The sequence below is a fragment of the Hylaeus anthracinus genome, unplaced genomic scaffold, assembly GCF_026225885.1.
Source record: "Hylaeus anthracinus isolate JK02 unplaced genomic scaffold, UHH_iyHylAnth1.0_haploid 11978, whole genome shotgun sequence".
In the NCBI taxonomy this organism is placed as follows: Eukaryota; Metazoa; Arthropoda; class Insecta; order Hymenoptera; family Colletidae; genus Hylaeus; species Hylaeus anthracinus.
This window is the reverse complement of record NW_026534326.1, coordinates 2,892,678-2,899,859: the sequence shown is the minus strand read 5'-3', so window position 1 is coordinate 2,899,859 and position 7,182 is coordinate 2,892,678. Positions and strand designations below refer to the sequence as shown.

Here is a 7,182-nt window from a genome sequence, read left to right as displayed (position 1 = left end):
CATAAGGAATCACAAAGGACACATGTTATAGCAGGTGATTATAGAGCTCTAGAGTATAATAGAGCTCGAATATTATAGCAATAGAGTATCCGTACACTCTATCTCTATAAACCTTATAACGCTTAGAGACTCTCAAAGAGTCTCTGCACCTTTCAACAAACACGGTTTCTCATTGAAAATCAAAATTCTATAATTTCCTTTTGAAAAACGCTTCCCCAATGTGGATCGATTGGATCGGGGTTAGGAGTGGGGGGGGGGGGAGGAGGAGGGGAATAGATGCTAAACCGAAGACGAACAAGCGGAGGTTCGGGGATAGGTAGGAATGGGAATGGAACGGATGAAAAATGCCGGATACGTTGATTGCAGTAATAATAGCCGGTCTGCGGCGAGGACGGCGTGGTAAAAATCCTAATTCCGGGAACAATGGCCCGACTTCGCGGCGTGGAAGTCCGCTAATTAAATCGACTTACAACACACAAACACACACACACACACACACACACAGAGGCATACATATGTACACAGGAGCCTCGAAGACGGGCGAAGCCAGACGATTTCGTGGATGTATCAGCCTCTTTAAGGCTGCTTTGTGGAAAGAAAAGACGATTTTCCGCGAAATTAAGACTCCGGACACGGTAGACGTAACGTGGATCCTTGGCTCGAATTAATTCCCATTTACGTTGTATAAATTACACGCCTAATATATGCTTCCGTGGCCTCCTGATCTCATAATCAACACGAAACGATTTACATATCGAGGATCGTTGGGGAATCCACGGGATTAAAAACCTATAAATGAAATGTAAAAGTCTCTGTTACAATTGTATTTTATAAATTATTGTCTGTGAAAATATTAAAATTATAGGTGAAAGTAAACGAGGTGTGGGGGTTGATTTAATCGTGAAACTGAAATAACAAGGAAATTTATAATGTATTATTTGTATAAAATTGAAATGTGCAAGTGTCGTGCTATATGTTGCAAAATGGATTTCAAGAGTAACAGACTCCTCGAGCAACGAAGATTTCTCTGTTTTATTAAATTAATTATTCATGAACCAGGCGACCGTGCGCGTTTTATGAGAAATTTCTAAACGGCCATGGGAAAGGAGTGAAAAGTGCAACTAATTGCAGTCATTAATATGACCAGTGGCCAAAGTAATTACAAACTGTGTTGCTTCGTGCCAAGAAAGGCTTCTTATTCCGAGCATAATTTCATAGAAAGATGAAAAAAAAGGAGGGGGGGGGGGGGGGCGAAGGGTATACTATTTTTATTTAGATGATGGAAATAATTGAAGAGTGGAAGAATTGACTCAAACCTAACCAGACCTAATCGTAAACTTTTCAGATCGATTTATATATTTGAATCGACGAGTAAAAGGTCCAACTCAGACCTAACCTGAAAGTTTGAGTACGCTTCATTTTAATCGACTATTATATATTTCAATATTATATATTGTTATCTATTGTTATAATATTCGAGCACTATCATACTCTAGAGCTCTAAAATAACCTACTATGGTACCTGTATTGTGTAATTTCTCACAGAATATCTTACAAGTCTTACATTTTAGTTTTCAGTGTTCCAACTGCTATAAACTTTGGTTAGGATTGCTCTATTGCTATAATTTTTTAGCTCTAGCATACTCTAGAGCTCTATAGTCATCTACTATAATACTTCTATTGTGTAATTCCTTACAGAATATCTCACAAGCCTTATATTTTGATCTTCACTGCTCTAATTGCTATAATATTTACCTACCTCGACTCTATTGCTATAATATTCAAGCTCTATCATACTCTAGAACTCTAAAATAACCTACTATGATACCTGTATTGTGTAATTCCTCACAGAATATCTCACAAGCCTTATATTTTAGTTTTCAGTGTTCCAACTGCTACAAACTTTGGTTAGAATTGCTCTATTGCTATAATTTTTCAGCTCTAGCATACTCTAGAGCTCTATAGTCACCTACTATAATACTTCTATTGTGTAATTCCTTACAGAATATCTCACAAGCCTTATATTTTTATCTTCACTGCTCTAATTGCTATAATATTTACCTACCTCGACTCTATTGCTATAATATTCAAGCTCTATCATACTCTAGAACTCTAAAATAACCTACTATGGTACCTGTATTGTGTAATTTCTCACAGAATATCTCACAAGCCTTATATTTTAGTTTTCAGTGTTCCAACTGCTACAAACTTTGGTTAGAATTGCTCTACTGCTATAATTTTTCAGCTCTAGCATACTCTAGAGCTCTATAGTCATCTACTATAATAGTTCTATTGTGTAATTCCTTACAGAATATCTCACAACCCTTATATTTTAGTTTTCAGTGTTCCAACTGCTATAAACTTTGGTTAGAATTGCTCTATTGTTATCATTTTTCAGCTCTATCTTACTCTAGAGCTCTATAGTCATCTACTACAATACTTCTATTGTGTAATTCCTTACAGAATATCTCACAACCCTTATATTTTAGTTTTCAGTGTTCCAACTGCTATAAACTTTGGTTAGAATTGCTCTATTGCTATAATTTTTCAGCTCTATCATACTCTAGAGCTCTATAGTCATCTACTATAATACTTCTATTGTGTAATTCCTTACAGAATATCTCACAAGCCTTATATTTTGATCTTCACTGCTCTAATTGCTATAATATTTACTTACCTCGACTCTCTTGCTATAATATTCAAGCTCTATCATACTCTAGAGCTCTATAGTCATCTACTATAATACTTCTATTGTGTAATTCCTTACAGAATATCTCACAACCCTTATATTTTAGTTTTCAGTGTTCCAACTGCTATAAACTTTGGTTAGAATTGCTCTATTGCTATAATTTTTCAGCTCTAGCATACTCTAGAGCTCTAAATTAACCTACTATGATACCTGTACTGTGTAATTCCTCACAGAATATCTTACAAGCCTTATATTTTTATCTTCACTGCTCTAATTGCTATAATATTTACTTACTCTCTTGCTATAATATTCAAGCTCTATCATACTCTAGACCTCTAAAATAACCTACTCTAACATCTACCTCCTACAATTCAATCCTCTGTCTTCACCCTCCTTTTCTACCAATCCCCCCACCTCTGTTTTTCAATTTCTTTTTCATTCCCTCCTTCATATTTAAACTCCTCCACTTCTTTACAATCTTTCCTCGCCAACTATTCAACAAATTACATTTTGTACTCCCAATACTGAACATTCCAGTATTTCCTCCTACCCGAGGAACTTTTACACCCTTTGCACCAGTGATTCAATTCAAATTCGACCAAATAATTTCATCCCTACTGAAATTTTCCAAGTAATCAATTCAAAATTTGGCCCTAAGCAATTCCTCCGTGTTCGGAATTAAACGTCGCGCGAGAAAGCGACGGTGGTATCTTTTTCTTTTTTTTTTTTTTTAGCAGACTCTTCTCGAGAGGGAGATTTTTTTTTGCTGTGACAAAACCAAAAAACCTCAGCATGTAGCCACACCACATCGAGAAAAAAAAAAACGTACGTGTGTGCTCTTTCCTGCGTGTGATTAACACCTGGTGTATTTATAAAGGTACGTATATCTATACAGACAGCAAGATATATAAACACAAGTGGGCCAGGATGGGTCACCTGGAATTTTCAATTTTGACAAACTGACTCCTTGATGGCCAATTAAGGATCATGCCATAAAAAATGTAACTGCGCAAACTTGGAGTTCCTTGTCCAAAAATATTCTTTTCTTTTCAATTTATCTTTTAAATTTATTAATCACTGTGTCTGTGGTTTCAAAAATTGGAGTGGGAGTAAAATTTTGAAATTTTACAACGAAACCCAAGTCGATATTAAACAGTCCTCTTTTGCTTTTATTATTTGTAGAGGCAGTAGACACTCCTGTTTTGTTTTAATCACTGTCTTTGGCAACATACGAGCGAAAGTAAAATTCGAAAATTTCCAAGGATTTTAAGGACTCAAAGTTATGGCCAATTTAAGAGTTCTCGAAACTAGTGGTAATTTTCAAATCATTTTTGCAAACTTTATTATTCATGGATGCGGAGATTTTATATCTTCCAAAATGCAAACTGTAATTAGTAAATAAAAAATACTCCGTGAATTAATTTTTTAGTGATCATCTGCAATCTCTGATAAGATATCCAAGTGCTTAATAGTATAAATATTCAAGATGCCATTGAAATAACAAATGTACATTTACGTGCACTCTTGAACAAATATTTATTAATAGTTGCCTCGACTACTCGAACTTAAATAAATCATTAACGCCGCCAAATTCTAATTTTTCTAATTAACGATGAGAAATTTGTTTATCCCTCGTTTATTATTCGAATATCCTGTTCAATTGTTCCTAGGAGTACGAGAAACGTTAACGAAGCCTTTCCAGGTGTCCCAGGCTGCGAAATCGACGTTAGTCGTTTAAAATCAATCAGGTGTGGTGCTGTTCACGCTCGACCTCTGTGTGCCACTCAAAAAACGCATATCAGTGAGGCAAAAATACAAAAATACACGATCGGTGTGTGTCTCCCTCTCGTCGATAGCACTCGCCTCGGGTTTTCGAGGGAAAAAATTAAAAAAATATATATATATATATATAATACAATGTGTTGTTCAACGTTCTGTTCAACGAACTGTAAGCGAAAGACGACCGCCACCAAAAGCTCGTCTGGGATAAAAAAAAGAACCAAAAAATTTGGGGAAATAAAAAGTGCAAGTGGAATCATCGTTCGGTTCCCCTAGATCATTCCGCGAGCCTTTCAGAGTCCAAAGGGACGCTCCGAAAAAATATTTTCAGAGTTCAAGCAATATTTTAACCCTTTGTAGTTTTTATAACGAATTTTTTGATTTCAGCTCGTTTTTGTCGAGGATGACAAGACATAAGACTGCAAAGGGTTGGAGTATCCCGATGATCATTGATCGGTTCGATGATCGAGAAGGAAACCAAGCTCGATTCTAAAGGACGTAAAGAAATTAATGGAAAATCGACAGAAAGCAAAATGCTAGGAGCCCCGAGTGCAAGTTTTTTTTTTTTATTACGAAGGAACTGATCGGTCGTTTGTTTCTGCTTTCGCGAAAAAAGTTGCACGTAGGTCGGGACTCGTGCATAGAAGCGTAACTGAAGAAAACTTAAAGCGAAACGAAAGTGAAAAGAAGGGAAAATTAAGAAAATGGCGGAAAATTAGGGTGCAGTTTATCTTAGTGAAATTATGCGAGGTTTGTTTCATTGTATGGTATCCTAGTTTAGGAGTTTATTTAGTTGAGGAACAATTTATGTGATGTAGTTTGAATAGAATGGACTTTTGAAGATATTATGCGATGCAATTTTCATGAAAATTCGTGGAAAGTTATGGAAAGTCATGGAACGATCATGAATTGCCGTAGGAAATTTATGAAAACTCGTGAAAATACAAGAAAATTTATGATAAGGCGTGAAAATTCATGAAAATTGTGACAACTCATGAAAATTTATGAAAATTTAAGAAAATTATGAAAATTCATTAAAATTCAAACACATTCAAGAACATTATGAAAATGAATGAAAATGAATGAAAATTCATGAAAATTCAAACACATTCAAGAACATTATGAAACTCATGAAGATCATGAAAATTTATGAAAATTTATGAAAATTCTAAAAAATTATTAAAACTCATGAAGATTCAAGAAAATTATGACAACTAATAAAAATTCAGAAAAATTATGACAACTCATGAAAATTCAAGCGATTTCAAGAACATTATGAAAACTCATAAAGATCACGAAAATTCATGAAAAGTCGTGAAAATTAATAAAAATTCAAGAAAATTAATGAAAATTTATGAAAATACAAAAAATTTTATGAAAACTCGTGAAAATACAAGAAAATTTATGAAAAGTCGTGAAAATTCAAGAAAATTGTGACAACTCATGAAAATTCATGAAAATTCAAACACATTCAAGAACATTATGAAAATTCATGAAAATTCATGAAAATTCAAACACATTCAAGAACATTATGAAACTCATGAAGATCATGAAAATTCAAGAAAATTATGACAACACATGAAAATTCTAAAAAATTATGACAACTCATGAAAATTCAAGCGAATTCAAGAACATTATGAAAACTCATAAAGATCACGAAAATTCATGAAAAATCATGAAAATTAATAAAAATTCAAGTAAATTATGAGAATGAATGAAAATTCAAGAAAATTATGAAAATTAATGAAAATTTATGAAAATACAAGAAAATTTATGAAAGCTCATGAAAATTCAAGAAAATTATGAAAATTAATGAAAATTTATGAAAACTCGTGAAAATACAAGAAAATTGTGACAACTCATGAAAATTTAAGAAAATTATAAAAATTCATGAAAATTCAAACACATTCAAGAACATTATGAAAACTCATAAACATCACAAAAATTAATGAAAAGTCATGAAAATTAATAAAAATTCAAGTAAATTATGAGAATGAATGAAAATTCAAGAAAATTATGACAACTCATGAAAATTCATCAACACGAATTCCAATGGTCAAGCCATGAATTGTCTGACCCAGTATGGACTATTCTACTGCGAAACTTGTCAAGAATTCAATTACGACTTTACGTTCAACATTTAGTGAACTGCCTTTGTTCTTTAAATAATATACAATACTATCGTACACATAGTTTAAGGTTTGAAAATGATGAAACTAAGAATAGACTGCACCCTGTGTAACCACGTCCTCCTCGAGTGCGATAAGAACTGCTCAAAAAGTTGAGCGATAAACAAATTCTTTCGATATATATCTATTTATATCTCAATAATAATAATGAGTTTTAATTAACCATTTTTGATAATCTCAATTACCATTGTAAAATAGCATCTTTTTTTTTTATAGCAAGAGCTAATTGTTCTAAGCAAATTTGAATACTTATTAGCCCAACAAAAAAAAAAAACATAACAAATATATAGACTTTTACTTTAACTGAAAATAACATCATACAATGTTTATACAATTTTAACCTCTAAAGCATATTCTAATATATTGTACCAATATACATTAGATCAAATGAATCTTTTCTCATTCTATGTTGAACGATAGACGCGCAAGACTCGTGAGGACGCCATAGGAATAACAACGTGGTCTCCTGCGCATATACCTTGCGCATGTCCATTGCGCATATACCTTGCGCATGTCCATTGCGCA

General features: G+C 33.4%; 1 protein-coding gene across 7 annotated transcripts in view; it reads right to left on the bottom strand.

Annotated features, from left to right (window-relative positions):
- LOC128896875 (GATA-binding factor C-like) overlaps positions 1-7,182 on the bottom strand; it is a 149,703-nt gene that overhangs the window by 104,224 nt on the left and 38,297 nt on the right. The gene's annotated exons all lie outside the window — the stretch shown is intronic.